Source organism: Gadus morhua, chromosome 16 (genome assembly GCF_902167405.1).
Source record: "Gadus morhua chromosome 16, gadMor3.0, whole genome shotgun sequence".
Lineage (NCBI taxonomy): Eukaryota > Metazoa > Chordata > Actinopteri > Gadiformes > Gadidae > Gadus > Gadus morhua.
Genome location: NC_044063.1, coordinates 31,395,097 through 31,410,354, shown reverse-complemented (window position 1 = coordinate 31,410,354; position 15,258 = coordinate 31,395,097). Strand labels below are relative to the sequence as shown.

General features: G+C 41.2%; 1 protein-coding gene across 2 annotated transcripts in view; it reads right to left on the bottom strand.

Moving 5' to 3' along the window:
- Positions 1 to 15,258, bottom strand: part of zgc:172282 (leucine-rich repeat and fibronectin type III domain-containing protein 1-like protein) — a 120,120-nt gene that overhangs the window by 104,700 nt on the left and 162 nt on the right. The gene's annotated exons all lie outside the window — the stretch shown is intronic.

Genomic DNA, 15,258 nt, shown 5'->3' with positions numbered 1-15,258 from the left:
ACCAATACCCATAGTCTCCTCACCAACACCCATAGTCCCCCCATCACCACCCATAATACTACCCACCACCCCACACCCATGCATGCATACACAAGCAAACACACACTCACGGACACCCACACAAACACGCACAGACAAACACACACATACACACACATGCACAAACACGCACGCACGCACGCACGCACGCACGCACGCACGCACGCACGCACGCACGCACGCACGCACGCACGCACGCACGCACGCACGCACGCACACACACACACACACACACACACACACACACACACACAATCACACAGTACAGGACATACATATTTTGGCAGCCAGGGCTCAGGCAGCTGAGCTAACAAGCTGCAGGTTATTAGGTTAGCATCCCTTCCATCAGAGGCAGGCCAAGGGGCGTCTCCTCGCTAAGACACCAAACAGCAATATGCCACAACAGTGGGACAGCTAATCATTAGCGGCTAGCTGAATGTAGTGTTTTGCCCACAAGCTTCATTGTGCTCAGATTACCGACCGCTACTTGGAGTAACAATGTTGAATCTACTGTAAGACTTGTCATTTCTTGTAAAGAATGCCCTGGAAATATCATTTCCGAATGAAATTGTCTGCGCACAGACCAATAAGACTGACACATTGCACTGAATTACAAAGGTATTTTCAATTCCAAGTGGTAAGCATCATGTTTAAACGGATAGAGACAGATGAGCAAGCAATACTAAAAGGTGAATTTGGTGCATTGGTACATTCATTCCCACCAGCAAATTTCCATTTCACCTAAATAATGCTTAATCAGGTCATGTCCATTAGTCCATGAATCAAGTTAAAATCTCGCAAGCAGTTAGCAGGGAACAAAAGAACAAGACTTCCTTGTCGAAGATGTATATTCATGTTTGAAATGTTCTGAAAGTTTTCATAATTAGGAATAAACATAATAATACATTGCTATCATTTGGATTTTGGTGAATTGTTCAAGGTTTAAAAAAAACAAAAAACGTTCAAGGTATGTAGGATCGATCCAAATAGACCTTTGGATCTTTGGTTAGGCTAGCCCTATGTCAAAAATTGCCAAAATACCAAGTTTCAGAAGTAACCACAATATCAGAAATCTTTCTCAACAAATAATAAACCTAAAAGGCCACACCTTAATTGGTGTGGAAAGATTTGTTATACAATTACTTCTTAACAGTTTTTTGTTCAGCCAATGAGCTCCATGCAGTGATCGCACGTGATATTTTGGTTTCATTTTTGCATAATTAAACATATTGTTATTAACAAATTGAACCTCTTTAGAAAAGAAAAGGAAAAACAACAATTAGTTGATAAGAAGGTGATTCAGCAGGGGAAGACACGCAGGGCCCTATTTTAACGGTCTGAAACGCAAGTGAGAAGCGCCAAGCGCTAGCAGCTTTGTGGGCGGTTCTATGGCGATGTTGCTATTTTACCGCCGCATAAATGATGACTCTTGTGCCCGGCGCAAATCTAAAAAGGGTTGGTCTGAAGTAGCCTAATTTCCCGTAGGTGTGGTTTGGGTGTAACGTGCAATAAACCAATGAGATCACCATCTCCCATCCCCTTTAAGAGACATGAGTGCATTTTAATCTGACGAGTTGATATTTTAGAGTTTCCAATGAGACAGATGCATGACCACATGAATTTCAAACTTCAAATGGCTCAGTTTATGGCCAAATAATATTGCCCTTATTCACAAATGGAATAGTGTTTTCTTCCACAACTTCAGAAATACTGAGTCCTTAAATAAATTTCAGCAAAGAAAACTTTACACACACATGATATGCGGTAACTGTGGTTCTGTTTAATGATAGACACAATACATTAACAAACATTGTTTCTTACCAGTATTGTATGTAATATCATTATCGACTTGTGTTTTTGAAATGCATGTGTCCCCCCGTTAATATACATTGCCATGGACTGTATTATGCGTTACGTGTTTAGTTTGCGTGTGTTTAAACAGATGGATGTACACACTCGCGCCCGCATTCATTAATTATTTTACACAAACACACACGCGCGCCCCCCCGCATTCGTTCATTTTTTTTAACACAAACTCGCGGTAAAACAATGTTATCTCACAATCAAATACTCATCAATCCTAAAAGTTATGGGCTTGTACACGATGTCTGTGTCAAGAAAATATGTGTTCTCTGTACGATGTTTACAGATGCATTGATTTAAAAGTACAACTTATTACCGCTGTATCAGCTGTTCTTTTCAAATATTTTACCAAGAATGTGTGACTAGGTAGATGAGAGAATCAAAGTGTATGCGCGATGTGCACAAGCAACATTATGAATGCACCCTTAAAATAGAATCTGAACAACGCGCCATTGACTTTTGTGGCGCAATTGTTTTCTGAAACTGCAAAATAGCACCAGGGAACGTTTTCGCCAGAACAAGCCTCCTCCTTTTGCCAAACTGCCCCTTGGGGCGCAAAATCATTCCCTTATTTACTGACGCGTGGCAGTGGAGGGAAAAGAACGCTCTGCACCAGTTGCAAACTAGCAACGACACATGCGTCAGTGTTGAAAGTAAATTGCGCCGGATGCAAGATAGGGCCCGCAGTGTGAATGTACTTAACTAACTTAACTTAACTAACCCTAACCCTTTTCTGCAATTCAGTGTTACTGGGTAGCTGCAGTGTATTCAAGAAGACATGCCCTGGTTTATAGATGTTATATAGCACTTCAATCTCACTGTTATAGTCATTCGCCTTGAGTTTCATTAAAATAATAGGCCTACTGCATTTTATACATTTGTTTGTCTTTGAGGCCGTTGCAGGCAGCGTTTAGATTGTCCACAGGCCGGCTCTGGCCCTGGGGCCAGATGTTGTCCATGTCTGGTCTAGAGTTATCATTTTTAAGATCTTATAACATCATACAAACATTAATGCAATCCAATAAAGCGAATGAATAATCAGATTGCTTCGCTGAATGTAACTAATAAATCATGGTGCCTCTCTGGTTTGCTTTGTAAGATGGTTAGATATTGTGTAATTAACTGCTATGGATGTGTGTTGGTTTTGTGTGAAAGAGATAGTGTGTGTATGCGATGTGTGTGTATTTGAGTTTTTTATCTGTTTGAATGCGTGTTTGTTTCAAGCGTGTATGTGTGTTGGTTTGAGTTTGTGTGTGTGTGTTTGTTTTAGAGTGGTTATGTGTGTGTATGAGATAGAGTGTGCTTGTTTGAGTGTTTGCGTTCTTGTGTGTGCATGTGTGGGTATGTTTTAGAGAGGTTGTGTGTGTATGTTTGAGAAAGAGTTTGTGTTCCAGTACGTAGGGTAAGTGTGCATGTTTTTATGAAGCAAAGATTAATTCACATTCCTACAAATAGCCCTCAAATCTATGCTGCATATTCTCTTGACGTACGGTGCTTTCAAGTACACCATTGCTGAACCCTCCAGTCCCCTGCAGAACACCTTGTCTCGCTATCGATCTCCTCTTACCAAAAACTGTTATGTTCTCCTCTTTTCTCTTAAAACCCATCTCCCCCCAGCTAGCTTCAGTACAATTAGAAAGACATCATTATGTCAACCTTCCCTCATTACACACCCAGACGCTTTCCTACACTCTTCAAGCTAGCGGAAGTTTAGCTACGCAAATGTACATCCACCCGAACCAGAGTCTCAGTCTAACGCAAACACGGCTCCCCCAGCTGTAAGCACGTCATATGCTTTGAAAGGTGCGCTGACATACACAAAAAGAACATTGTGTAACTACACAATGTTGGCTTTTTGTGTTGTGCACCCTGGATTTGTACTCGCACAAGAGAAAGTAGTGGATCCCAGTTTCCAATAGAGCTGCCTTGAGCAGAACTATGTCTCTCGGCTGTTGTAATAATACTGCTAGTCCCCTTTTGAAAGTGCCTTTTTTTCTCATGCTCTCTCCTTCAACCCAACCTTGCAACTGTTAATCCCACAGCCCACTAATCAGTAGGGTAGAGGACCAATGGAGGATGCAGGGTTCCCGTGATGACCCGTGCAGTGCACGAATATAAAGATTGCAGAGATTATAGGATAGAGTGCTACTGCAATTAATTGAAGTGAAAATACTTGAAAAAATGAAATCCGGCTGTACATATTGTGTAGAATCGCTCCTGTAGCAGCCAGAAAACAGCTCAGTAACAATAAGGGTCTCATTGGTTAGTGCAGAAGTTTGTGTGTGTGTGTGTGTGTGTGTGTGTGTGTGTGTGTGTGTGTGTGTGTGTGTGTGTGTGTGTGTGTGTGTGTGTGTGTGTGTGTATGTTGTAGGCCAAGCACTCTCCCACCTTCTGCAAATACAGACAAACACACAGAAACACACACACACACACACACACACAAACAAGTGTGCACATGCAACCTTTTCTCTTGTGTGCTGTTACAGAATTCCTACAAACATCTGCGCAAAACAGAAAAACAATCAGAAAGAAAACAAGACCGACAAACAGCCAACACACAGACACACACAACAACACAAACCACACAGCCCCCTCTGCCTGGAGGATTAGAGATTAGGAGACAAAACAGGATGAATCCAGAGCAACACACCACCACGGAGATGCTGCTCATGACATGGCCACTGTCATGCAGCTACAAACATCAGTTCTACACTTCAGCAATGACAATTAAAAGCACTCTGAGAGGAAATGCCTTTTCAATATGTTACCTGGCCACAAACTTTTGCTTCTCTAATAAAATTATTGTCTGTAGAGAATCCAAACAATATAACAATTGTGCCAAAATAAATAGCCATGTTGCACAAATGTGTAATTTTCTCATTATGTGGCACTGAAATGGCACATTTATAGGGAATTGTAAGTTGTGACAGTTAGCGCTGAAATAACGGTGGCCTCAGCGTCATGCCTGATTTGATCATCTTCCTTCCAGTTTCCCTATACTTAGTTAAAATTCATTCTCTCTGTCTGTGGCAGCAGCACATAATTTGAGGACTGTTGTCAATTATTTGGAAGAACTACAACCTTTCAGAACAACCACTTTGGCATTTTTGAATTTGTTTTGACATAAATTGATCTCTGTGCATGTGTTTAATACATACATGTCTAAAATTAAGATATCTAAGAGCAAACTTTCCTGCATATTAAAGGTATTCTTCACCAATTATTACACGGTTCTGTCTCCCCATCTAAGTAGATTTCCAGATCAAGGTTGGATGCCACATTTGAGTCATTTTCTGTTAAATATTAAATATTTTGAATAGTCCTAATATGATGAAATTATGTAACAGAGAGGGCTATTCAAAATCTGGCATCAGAATGAATTAGTCAATGTTTCAAGTCACGGAAACTATTTGTGCAATAAACCATGTTTCCATGGTTGTACAGGGTTCCAGGTTATATCTGAAATTTGGAGTTTTGTACTTTTTGAAAGTATTTTAAATTAACGAGGTCTGTATCTGTTGAAAGTCTTTTAAGTCAAGGGAGTTTTGTATTTGATTAAAGGCCGTGTTGCTGCAATTTGCTTGTTGGTAATAAAGATTTAAACTGTTATTCATTGTATTTAATGTTGTTAGGTATCATGAAACAGAATGTAATAAAAAAAAGTAGGTACTATTTTAGCAGTTTGCGATTGATTCTCATTTCCCCCAGAATGAATTGCATGACGTCACGTTGGGGAGACACGGACCAAAGCCGCATCAAGACCCGTGAGAGTAGAGACTAAGAGAGTGTTCAGCAGATTATACAGATAAATAGATTAATACATAGATTTATAGTTAGTATACGCTACATGTGAACCTCCTAAAATGGCACAATTGAATTGGTTCGCTATCTCAGGAAATTGGGCAATATCCCATGATTGAGATTTCAAACTCGGGATATTTTATATTAGCGGACAAAATGTCCGCTAATAAAAATAAACAAACCGCTAAGAAAAAAAAAAAACCGGCAAAAAGTGTTATCTTTATTTTTGGAGTGTTCACGTGTAGTATATATTAAGACAATTATTCACCTCAGGCTGGGGTCAATACTACACTATTCAGTTGGCCTTCGGCGATTAATTGTTAATTAATAGCCTAGACAGATAGATAGCCTAGTCAAGTCTTTATTAATGCCAAATGACACAAATCGTCGGGAATTCATTTAGGTGATTCGGCTCACACAGGACAGTAGCCTACAAGACCGAACAAGGGGTACAACAAGTCTGACTGGACATGCACAAAATACAGCACATTGAAACTAGACACATGCCTAGATAGATAGATAGATAGATAGATAGACTGATAGATGGATAAATATGTTCTATCCTTTGCCAAGCGGAGCCAGCCAGTCCTGTGCACGTATGCAAATTAGCCATGTGCGCCAAACAGAAGAAAGATGTAATGTTGAGAAGTCATGGGACTACTAAAACCCAAGCCCCTAGGAGCAGTGCATACTTCCGCAATCCACTAGTGCTCAGCGGCCAAGCCTGGTATTGCAGCTGTTTAAGCGGGCTGTGGACGGGTCCCTCGATTGAAAGGGCCTAGAGGTAGATATCTCTGTTCACTCCAATACAAGTGGGGAACTTATAATTATCTTTATACCATGTACTAATAAAATGTAAGTTTTCTCTTTTCAAGACGCCACCTCAAGCATTTTATTAGCCGTTTTATGCTATTATTTTGCTGCTGGAGAAGGAAGGGTGGGTGGCTGAAAGGAGTCGTAGTGAAACAAATGTTGTTTCGGCCTGGCATCCGAGAGGGCCTAGTGCACGGCTATGTTAACTTCTCGTGTCCGAGGTTTTTCCTTTCACTTATCATGAATAACGTTGATGGTCTTTACGTACTGTGGTGACTTTTTATCACTAAAAGTGTTTTAGTGATAAAGGGATTTTTAGACTGCTACAGCTGCTGCTCAATAATTCTGATGTTCCTCTACTTGCAATCATTGTGATTCAACATTATTGATCCATTTATTCAAAAGATCCAAAGACAAAGAACGGGTGATTTAGGGTATCATTTTTATAATATTGTTAATAGTCTAATAAACATTTCAGTAGCTTTGGTATTACATTTTTCGTTTGCTTGTTTAGCTATGCATGACAGTCAACAAAGTTGGTGTATTGCAATTATTCATGTGGGTAGGCTCCCCAACTTCGTTGCTGGTTGATATGAAACCATTTATTTGTATATAAATTATTGATTGCATTTTTCGTAAATAGTTAGGCGGAAGGAATTTGTTTTGTTAAGCAATAACATTGAACTGTATGTTTTTCTAGGCCTCCATACTTTTACTATGTTGTTTGTGTCATGTTATATGGAGCAATCTTTCATACTTATGAAGTTAACTTATGCTTCCCATGGTCGGTAAACAATGTGACTGCGCTCGCTCAGACCTCTCGCTTATGATGCTACAATGCTAACAATGCTAGAAACATGGACCTATTATAGAATAGAAAATAGGCTAGTAAACGAGAATATTTCTGCATCCGGTACGCCATGAACTAGGACATGACTAGGCTCCCATGATGCAGAAGCAAATCTCCTTGATGTTGCCCTGCGCCATTGAGCAGTTTTCATAGGAATGAATAGGCGGCCATGTTTTAGTCCGCTGTCCTTTCTTTAATAGGTCCATGCTAAAAACGGATAGCAAGCGAAAGCTAAACCAGAGTGTATCACTCACACACTTTGACGATAAAACAGATTGTTTTGCATAAGATGAGTGTGTGCGACTGTGCGTTTGTCCTTTCCGGCTTCGGCATACTTCATGGTTATGAAGGCCAGTGTTGTGCACGTACTGAACGTACTGTATTACTGCCTGATGAACATTACTGTAAACTTGTTCATTCTGGTGTCTGTGAAAGGCACGCCCACTCGGTTTAACTTCGTTCAATAGGGGGTTTATTTGTTTATCAACACGGCGGATGCGCGCTCAGAATGATCGCAAAAAGAACATTTGTTTTACCGGTTGCCATGGTTATTTCTGTGTGGTTAATTTGCAGTTGCGGTGTTGTCAGCTTACTGTTACATTAAACTGTAATCAGAAAACGTGGTTATATGCTATAGACCCTATAGTATCTGTGGTATAAAGGCTGGGATGAATTTCAAATGATATATATGTATACTTTATGTTGAAAGTATAGACCGTCGCGATTCCCATTGAAACGATTGGCGCGGTGATTATTCTACAAAACGAGAGCTGGTAAATTGTGAAAAATGAATTAAACTGTAATTAGACAAAGCGGTTATATCCTATAGACCCTAGAGTATCTGTGGTATAAAGGCTGGGACGAATATCAAATTATAAATATGTACAATCCATAACGTTAGCTCTCTGGCTCGATCAGCGGACTAGAATACCTCCTAGAATCATTGCTTGTTCGCCGGAAGGGGGGCTGTTTACGTTTGGTTGTAGTCTTTTCACTCGGTTCTCCGAGTGAAAAAACTTTTAACAGAAATCAATGGGATTTACAAAATGCGCTAAATGCGCAATATACATGGTAGAAACTGTATTTCGCTACAATACTTGATTCAACCACTCTATTTCATCCAAGACAAACCAGAAAGGGGGATGAATGTTCAAAATACCGGAGAAAAATAATAGCTCACAGCAACATATTGAAAAAAAGAACTATGAACTTGTTAATTTTGAATTATGAACATTTAATTGAACTAGTTCATTTTAAAATTTTGTGAACTGAACTTTGAACAAGTTCACGTAAAAAGTGAACTTTCCCAACACTGATAAAGGCCTTGTGGTTGGTTGTGGTAAAGACCCATTCACACCCTACGGTAAATACGAATACGGACCATTTCCTCCGGTCCCGGAGGTGTTTCGTCCGTCAATGGGTCCGTCGCCTCTGAGCTTACGAATCCGGAGTGCTCCGGGAGAAACGGAGCAATACCACCGGAAATCTAGGCGGCAGTATAGAGCATATGTATATATTTGTATTTAACGTTTTATACGTATATTATACTATATACCTGACCTTTTTATTTTATTGTTCCCCTGCTTTGGCAATGAGTTGTAACTGGTCATTTAACTACATTTTGAGGAGATAATCTGCGGGTTGGGAGGGGTGTCTGTTCATTGACTAGCTCCAGTGCTCGCCGCTGCATTGCTGAATGATAACTACTCTCCACTCATTCTCCTCTGACCATGCATTTAATTGGCTTTGACGGCCATCAGTTCTCGGCAATTCCTCATTCGCCCTCTCACGTCTCGAAATTATACGGCTGTGGGCCATCACACATGTTATTAGTGGTTCTTGCCTTCTCTTAGACGCCATAGTTCTAGTAATAGGCTGAGGCTACCTTCCACCATGTCTCCCCAACGTGACGTCATCGCCGAATGGCGCTTGAAAACACCTGTTACTACCAAAAACGAGAAAAACTGGACATTAACACCATTTTGGAGACATTTTATGAATGATATACATATTTTGAGTGCTTTATTAATTTAGTTTTTTATTAATCAAAACTTTCGGTTAACCTGCAGAACTGCAACCCTGCCATTTGTATTTGTAAGTCATGGGGGTTAGTATTTGTTGAAAGTCGTTTAAGTCATGGGGCCCTATCTGCATCCGGCGCGAGTGACTTAGTCACTGGCGCATGTGTCGTTGCTAGTTTACAACTGGCGCAGAGCGTTCTTTTCCCACCACCGCCACTCGCCGGTAAATTAGGTAGGCCTATGCGCCCCAAGGGGCGGTTCGGCGGAAGGAGGAGGCTTGTTCTGGCGCAAACGGTATTTTGCCGTTTCTGAATACCATTGCGCTACTGACCAGGAAATACCTGGTTTAAAGTCAGTGGCGCGTTGTTCAGATGCTATTTTAAGGGCGCATGCATACATGCGCATGCGATGCATACGGATTGCTTGTGCACCTCGCGCATACACTTTGCTTCTCTCATCTACCTAGCCGCACATTCTTGGTAAATTATTTGGGAAAGAATGGCTGATGCAGCGGTAATAAGTTGTACTTTTAAATCAATGCATCTGCAAACACCGTACAGCAAACACATATTTTCTTGACACAGACATTGTGTAGGCCTACATGCCCATAACTTTTAGGATTGATGAGTATTTGATCGTGAAAAACATTGTTTTACCGCGAGTGAGTGTTAAAAAGAATGAATGAATGCGGGCGCGCGTGTGTGCTCTGTTTAAACACACGCAAACTAAACACGTAACGCATAATACAATCAATGGCAATGTCTATTACCGCGGGGACACATGCATATTAGTATAGCATGCAATACTGATAAGAAATTTTTTTTTATAATGTATTGCGTATATCATTAAATAGAACCACAGTTACCGCATATCATATGTTATATCATATACGTTTTCTTTGCCGAAATTTATTTGAGGACTCAGTATTTCTGAAGTTGTGGAAGAAAACCCCTTATTCCATGTGTGAATTAGGCCATATTATTTGGCAAAAAACTGAGCCATTTGCAGTTTGAAATTCATGTGCATCTGTCTCATGGGAGACTGCAGACGCGCTGTCAAAATTTCAACTCGTCCGATTCAAATGCGCTCATGCGGCTCTTAAAGGGGATGGGAGCTGGCACTCTCATTGGTTTGTTGGACGTTACGCCCAAACCACACCTACGGGTAACTAGGCTGCTTCAGACCAACCCTTTTGACACTTGCGCCGCGATGCAAATGTCATTTATCCGCCTGTAAAATAGCGATTAGCGCCGTAGAACCGCCCACAAAGCTACTTGCGCTTTGCACTTCCCAATCGCGTTTCAGACCGTTAAAATAGGGCCCATGGGGTTTTTGTAACTGTTGAAGGTTGTGGGAGTGTGTGTGGATGCAGCCTCATCCGGCCGACTCTGAACCGACTCTGGGTCTGGGTGAGGCTTCACACCTATTGCATGTTGAATAATCAGTGGTTCGGGCTGCCATCGCCACACATACCCAGGAAGAGTTGTCCTGGATAGGAACAGCGAACACCAGGCCATGTATCTTTATCAAGAAACCTTTACAATAAACAATGTCCTTCAGCACCACCACCCTGACTCCTCTGTCTGGCTGAACCCAATAAAAGTCACCTAGGTGGGGTGTGGAAACCACCCAGGTAGTGGGTAGCACGGGCATTGCTATAAAAATATTTGAAGTTATTGGGGCTTCATAGCAGCCATCTTTGTTCCGTCTGGCTTCTGATCTATAGCTGGATGGGGAACTGACTCAGGAATTCTGAATTCAGTTCCCTAACTTCTTCCCCATGAAAGGGCACTACAATGAACACCTGGCCCTATCTCAAAGCTGGGACATTTTCATTATATACATTAATGGAGGTTCAATAGGTTACATCCATCTTACAGGTTTTCTATTAAAGAAAATAACTAATGAGGTTTCAGAGGGGGATGGTTTTCAAAGGTTGCAGGTAAACATTGTTATATATATATGCTACAAAACAGGATATGTTGAGTTTGGTGGGGAAGGCTTTACTTGCGCACCACAATGGACTACTAGCAATAACAACATTACGTAAAGCGATGAATGTTTGATTTATTTTTACTCTGCAAGGCTAGAAAATAGAAATGTGTTAAGATGGAAGGAAACAGTCGGTGGTAGCCGGAGACGGCACTTAAATAAAGTAATGCTCCCATCGCCTCATAAGTCTAGGAGACATTCAGGATTCAGTCCATCATTGGTTAAATGCTTCAGTCGGACCCATCTTATTAAAATAGCGGCAGTGAAATTTTGATTGCCTGTGATTTAATGCGTGTGTGTGTCTGCCTGTGTGTGTGTTTATGCCAATGTGTGTGTTTACGTGTGTCTGCGTGTGTGTGCCTGTCTGTGGGTGTATATGCTTGTTTGTATGTGTTTGTGTGTTTATGCGGGTTTGTGTGTGTGCCTGTCTGTGTGTGATTATGCTTGTTTGTGTGTGTGTGTGTGTGTGTGTGTGTGCAAGAGCTGTCCGTCAATGGGCTTGCATATTGGTTTGTATATTTGTGTTGAGTAGCGAGGGAAGTAAGGGACATAAGCTTGATTGGGGCTGTCGGTCAGCCCGTCCTCGTCTAAAGGCCGTCATTACCCATTGGAGCGCAGTAATCATGACAGACAGCTGCCAGGAGCCAGACACGGAAGACCAAGCAAGCCCCTCCAGAGTCCGCCCTCCACCCACCTCCTCATCCTCCTGTCTCCTCAGGCTCTCATCCCATCACTTTGATTCATTTGATAAGATGAGTGGAAAGATATATTTTGGGTGCAAGTTTCTAGGGCTCATTCGGGGTCTTCTCTGTACAGGTATGATTTCAAAGGGCTTCCCATGGGGCCACATACAGATGTGATTTGACACCACCCTCCTGAGGTATCAAATCATAATGAACATTGAAACACACTAAGCTCTAATAAAAAAGAACAGGCTGAAAATAGACATGAAATCTGCACATTTAATGTCGTCAGATTAAAAATCAGAGATTAAAAATCATCTTAAACAGCAGCTCTGAATCACTACAAATGCAAATCAAATGAGGACACCACAAGTCACCTTGAAGGAATGAAAGGATTCAATGTTTCTACCAGTGTTAAAGGGGTGATATCATGCTTTTTTTACTTTTTCCTTTGCTTTATTTATATGATGTATGCATAAATGTTATACGATAAACTAGAAAAATCTAAGGCCGGGCCAGGGGGGGTTTTCGGGCCACCGAGAACGCCCCTCAATAAGTGAATGCAACAGCTTGTTTGCTCTCAAACTTTACTTCCATAACAGTGTGACGTCAGACTGTGCAGTGGGTGATGCTGAAGTGAAGAAGTCGCGCCTCTCGGTTACCGCAATGGTTACTTTCCCTCTGTCTCTCTTTATTAAGCCATCCATTAATGGCTTTAACATTCTTTCGTTTTTTCTTCACTCTCTAAGACTCACTGTTTGACTTTCATCAATTGCCTACAACTTGTTCCCAATTGCAGTGCATCTTTCATTTGCCCTGTCTCTGGCCCTCTCCAGTAATGCAAGGTCAAGCAGATCTCAGGCCAGTGGTATTGGATCTCATGTAAGTCCAAGCAGATCTCTGGTCAGTGGTAATGGATCTAATGTAAGTCCAAAACAGATCTCAGGCCAGTGGTAGTGGATCTAATGTAAGTCCAAGCAGATCTCAGGCCAGTGGAAATTGATCTAATGTAAGTCAAAACAGATCTCAGGCCAGTGGTGGTGGATGTAATGTAAATCCATGCTTATTATTGTTGGTGTGTAGAGTCCCAACACCCCAGATGTGTACCTGACAGAAACATGATCCATAATGTATTCATGCCTTCTTCCTCCACCGGCTACCCCACAGCAGCACACTAAACTAATAACCAATTAACTGTTTAGATCCCTCTCTCTTTCTCGCGCCCTCTCTACCTCACACAAACACATCTCGCTCTTTGGTTATAATGTCTCCTTTTTTTCTACAGTAGTTCCTTCGTGCCCTTGTCATATTCTCATTTTTTATCATCAATACTAATCCTATCCCTATCTTTCTCTATGCCTTTGTATCTACATTATATATATATATATATTATGTATATTATATATATATATATATATATATATATATATATATAGATATATATATATATATATATATATATATATAATATATGTATATATATATATATATTTGGACCTCTTTCTCTCTCCACCAGTGTGTGTGTGTGTGTGTGTGTGTGTGTGTGTGTGTGTGTGTGTGTGTGTGTGTGTGTGTGTGTGTGTGTGTGTGTGTGTGTTAAGCTATAAATTGGACACATTCTACGTTTCAAAATGTTTCCATTTAAACTCTGTAAAATAGGTAACAGTTGGAGAATACACCCAGACTAGGGCAGGTTAATATGTGCACCAATCAAAATGGTAATATTATCCCAACGCTCCGAGAGGTTTCCAGCTAACATTGTCTCCTAGCAACACCGCTTTGTCTGTCTTTGCAAAGCTTTTGAGCATCAAATGCTATCAGTTAAGGATGTAAAGTGTTGCTCCATACCAACATTGTTTTAAATCAGAACATCCGCGGTGGGGTCGAGTGACCACTCTGAGCGCTAAGAGCTAAGTAGCTCAAGTGATGGCTGATCATGTGTCAGCCCGGTGGTGGTGAACCGGGCTTCATCTACGATGCATGGAGCCTGACAGCATCTACGCCATGCTACCGCCATCCGTCTCCTGGTGATCGCGCAAAGTGGTGCCAGCTTTAAATAAAAAGCTAGCCATGTCAAATGGACAAGTAAACATAAAGAAAAGGGATTCAAAACACAGGCTTCACTATACAATCCGAAGCCACGATAGAATGAAATTGGGGATATTTTTGTCTATGGGCTGTCCACCAATAGTAAGTAGTGCACACGTTGAACAGAATGACAGCGAGGAACTAATGAAGACGAAGAACGAGGAAAATGTGAGGTGGATAATCTGCAGAACGGAGTTAGGTGGGGAGAAAATGCTATGGGATTAGAAGAGCTGCGGCGAAATGTGTTGTATTGAGTGTCACTATGCCACACACACAGACAAACACACAAACACACGTCACAAAGACACACACCACACACACATAAATGCACACACAACCACATAAACACGCAGATACACATACATCAAATCAATAATGGGTCTTTCTAATTGCTCATCTAACCAATACAGCGGTGAAGCTCTATGAACGTTACATAGGGTTTGTCTTTCTAATGAGCTATATTCACCAAATCAGTTCTTCACTACCAGGGCTGGTTATAAGAATAGTCGCTGACAACTAATTATTCTTTCTCTTTCTGGTTCACTTTTTTCTGACTTTTAGGAAAAGGAAGTTAGGCAGTTAATGTGTGTGTATGTGTGTTATGTATGTGTGTGTGTGTGTATGTGTGATATGTGCATGTGTGACTGCGTGTGCGTATGTGTTGTTTGTGTGTGCGTGTGTGTGTGTGTGTGTGTGCATGTGCACGCACGTGTGTGTGTGTGTGTGTGTGCGTGTGTGCTTGTGTTTAGATGTGTGTGCATGTATGTGTGTGTGCGGGTGTATGTGCGTCGGTGTGTGGATGTGAACACGAAAGATTCGGCTTATCAGGGTCACTTAAGCATTTGATGTGTTGGATTATTTTTCATGTAATAGAACGTACTTTCTTTGAAAATGCAAGACACGCTGGGAAGCGTTTTAGGAATAATTTACCTGCCACAAGCTGCACAAAAATAATGAGGTGAAGACGGCTGCTAGTAGTAGCAGCCATATCGCCTCACCTGATTTCATTAACATATTTATTCCATATAACAGACCTGTATGTGATTGTCAAGGCTGAACTCTGTCTGCTTTAATGAAGACAGCCCTGTGGGCCTATTGCCCGAAACTG